Source organism: Leucopleurus acutus (genome assembly GCF_964270905.1).
Source record: "Leucopleurus acutus genome assembly, chromosome: 2".
Lineage (NCBI taxonomy): Eukaryota > Metazoa > Chordata > Mammalia > Artiodactyla > Delphinidae > Leucopleurus > Leucopleurus acutus.
This window is the reverse complement of record NC_139143.1, coordinates 151,023,210-151,026,772: the sequence shown is the minus strand read 5'-3', so window position 1 is coordinate 151,026,772 and position 3,563 is coordinate 151,023,210. Positions and strand designations below refer to the sequence as shown.

Below are 3,563 nucleotides of genomic sequence, written 5' to 3'. Positions count from 1 at the left end.
CAGGGGAAGACTTGCTTCTGATCAACAAGGTGCAGACAAAGAGGCAGGCAGTTGTTGCTGCACATCCCACCCTGTTGCAAGCTCCTACCCATATAGCTAAATTCCCGGGGATTTAAAGGGCTGGCACCCCTATTTCCACCCCCCCCTCATTTTTCTCTTTTCCTTCTGATGGAATTGAAGGGAGAAATAGAAGGCTCGATTCTGGGGTTCTTTTAGAGGTTTGAATTTTCTCAGAGAAAGACAGGACGGCCATGAGGATAAAAGAAACAAACCGCAGCAACATCGAGGACCTTGAAAGGAACCTGAGGGTGTCAGAGGAGGGAAAACAGTAGCCACAAGCCCAAGCACTTGTGTCTTCTGCCTCTTGCCACCTACCTTGCCCACCCCACCAGCCCACTCTGCCTGGGACTTGAAATCTGTGGCTGAAGGACCATCACCACGTAGCTTCAAAAATAATTAACAACCCTCCCTTCCCAAACACACCCAAATTCACTCATCCAGCATTTACTTTTTTGAATCCACTCAGCACTTTTTTTCTACAACCCCCCTCCCTAAATGGAGTTGGTGGCGGTGGGGGGATGAATACTGAGCTGGCCTTAGTTTTTTTTAAAGAGAATTTTTGATCCAATGAGGCCCCCCAAATAATTGAGTTTTGGGTTCTGGTTGGTTGTTTTATTTTTTTACCCCAAATTTTAACCCCCTCCACCCCAAGTCTGATAAAACCTTGATCATGGGTTCAGGTCCCATAGACCCCAAAGAGCCTCCTTAAGCTTAAGGAAGCTGGATAGCTTCCTTAACTGAGATGGGGAAGTCAAGAGTGTGGATGGGATTTCGAAGATCTTCAGTATGATAAAGGAAGCACGAAAGACAGTAAGTCGATGTATTTACTTGAACACTCTCCTGCAGACCTGTTCAACTAGAAATATTGGTCAAGTTTACTGATGTTGGTAGTTACAAGTTTCTTAACAATTGGCTGACGTATTCAAAGACAACAAGCAACATTCCTCTCTAGCAGCAAATTCTGCTGACGCTGCAGCATCTACCACTCACTGTTGACCATCTCAAGCAGCACAACACAGCCAAACTGGTGAAGCAACTGAGCAAGTCAAGTAAGGATGAAGAGCTCTGGAAATTGGCCTCAGTCCTTATCAGCGACTGAATGACTGTCATCCACTCCCAGAGCAGTACCCAGCCTGCTGAGGAAGATAAGAAGAAATGGAAAGAAGAGGGAAAGAGTTGAACCACCCCTCCTGAGTGACCTTTGACTGAGGTGAAGGCTGAGACTCAGACTGAGGAGGCCCCAGAGGAGAAGAGGGAGAAGCCCAGGTCTCTCTGAACCGTGGTGCCCAGTCACGTCACATTCCTTTCCACTAGGCTAGAGCTGGAGACCCCGTCTTCGGTGCCTGTAAAGAAGAATGCCAGTGCAGTGGTGGTTTCTGACAAGTACAACCTTAAACCCATCTCCCTCAAGTGTCAGAGTTCCACAGCTGCCCCAGGAGATGCTGCACCCCCCGCAGAGAAGAAATACAAGCCACTCAACACGACACCCAATGCCACCAAAGAGATCAAAGTGAAGATCATCCCACCATAGCCTATGGAGGGCCTGGGCTTTTTGGATGCACTAAATTCAGCACCTGTTCCAGGCAACAAAATTAAGAAGAAGAAGGTGCTGTCACCCACAGCTGCCAAGTCAAGCCCATTTGAATGGAAAACAAGCACAGAACCAAGCACAGCAAACCTTCTTCCCCAGAGCCAGCACCTCCTTCTGCGGCTATGGACACAGAACGTCCAGGGACCCCAGTCCCCACTGTTGAAGTCCCAGAACTCATGGATACTGCCTCTTTGGAACCAGGAGCTTGGGATGCAAAGCCAGTGGAGATCCTAGCCAGCTGACCCGGAAGGGCAGGAAGAGGAAAACTGTGACGTGACCTGAGGAGGGCAAACAGAGAGTATTTCTATTTTGAACTGAATGAAACTGAACGAGTAAATGTGAATAAGATCAAGGATTTTGGTGAGTCAGCTAAGTGAGAGATACTGTCAGGCCAACACGCATTTGAGGTAGCCCGGCGTCTGAGCCACGACAGCATGGAGGAGAATGTGCCCTGGGTGTGCCCCCAGCTCCTGGTGCTGCTCTCGCCTCTCATCACCCCTGGAAGCAGTAGCCAGGATCAGTACATCCAGGCTGAGCAGGAGAAGGGGATCCTTCAGGAGCTCTTCCTGAGCAAGGAAAGTCCTCACAATCCTGATCCTGAGCCCTATTCATCCCCCTAGATGAGGAATGTTCCACGGATAAAGCCCCATATGTTGAGACCCTGGAGCCTATTAGGTTGGTTGGGCTGTGGTTCACCCGATGGGGTAAGTGTTTCCAAGTTGCCTTCTGTTCTGGACGATCTTATGGAAAACGTGGGTGCCAGGAAGAGCCCCCTGCGTTCTGGAAGAGGAGGCATCGATGTGCAAGAGATCCTCCTTCCATTGTGGGTAGTCCTAACAGTCATCCCGCAGAGGAGCTGCTGAAACAAACAGACTATCCAGACAAGATCAAGCAGATGCCAGTGCCACACAGACTCTTAGGCCCTGATCTGATAGCCAATGGTTTTCTACCGGGAGGCCCCGGGAGCCCCCAAGGGCATACAGCACTTCCCCCCTGGACCTAGGGGACCAATGCCAGGTCCCCATGTAGGCCCTGGGTGCCCTGGTGGGCCAGTGGTCCACGTCTCCTGGGTCCCCCACCCCCTCCCTGGGGGCAGTGCAATCTCTTCTAGGATGACCCAGTTTTCCCCATTCAGGGTGGCCTGACGCTGGGGGTATCAGGACCAGGTCCTGGACCATCCCATAGAGGCCGTGGTGGCCAAGGAGGAAATGAACCTCTTCCTCCTCTTCCATTCTGAGGGACCAGAGGAGGTTGCTCTGGAGGAGGACCCACAAATGGACAAGGGGGCCCTGGTGGGGGCATGGTTGGAGGCAGTGGGCATGGTCTCCATGAAGGCCCTGGTGGAGGAATGGGTGCTTGTGATGGACATCAGCCCCATGAAGTCCCTGGTTATGGGGGGCCCCATGGCCACCGGCCTCATTATGTCCCTGGTTACTGAGGCCATGACCATCGAAGGCCACCCCCTCATAAGTACCATGGCTATGATGGCTCTGGCCATGGAGAAGGGGGTCACCAAGGGCCTGATGGAGGCCACAACCATGGAGGAGACATGTCAAACTGCCCTGTTTGTTGACATATCATGATGTTCTCATAGCAACTGATGCTATGAGAACAACTGTGCCTTCTACCACCCGAGTGTCAATGGCCCCTCCTGCCCTAGGGAATCACCTGCCCGCCCCATCCACACACACCCCTATGTACTGTAGCCTTGCTCCTTTCACACTTTTATGGCTTCTGTGAGGCCCATTTTCCCCTTTCCCCAGCTGATGAGCTGGCCCCCTCAGGGCCCACCTGCCTGGGTTCCTGTGGGTTTCCTGATCACTGGTGCACATTGATGTACATATTTTCCTCCAGTCTGGGGAGGAGAGAGACTGGACACATTCTTTACCTTGGACTGCTTCAGAGGAGACCA

General features: G+C 51.8%; 1 pseudogene across 1 annotated transcript; it reads left to right on the top strand.

The window, feature by feature from the left end:
- The first annotated feature begins 730 nt into the window (after nt 1–730).
- Nucleotides 731–3,224, top strand: LOC309957661 (serine/threonine-protein phosphatase 1 regulatory subunit 10-like; annotated as a pseudogene). The gene has a single exon. The product of its transcript is annotated as a serine/threonine-protein phosphatase 1 regulatory subunit 10-like (transcript).
- The last annotated feature ends 339 nt before the right edge of the window (nt 3,225–3,563 follow it).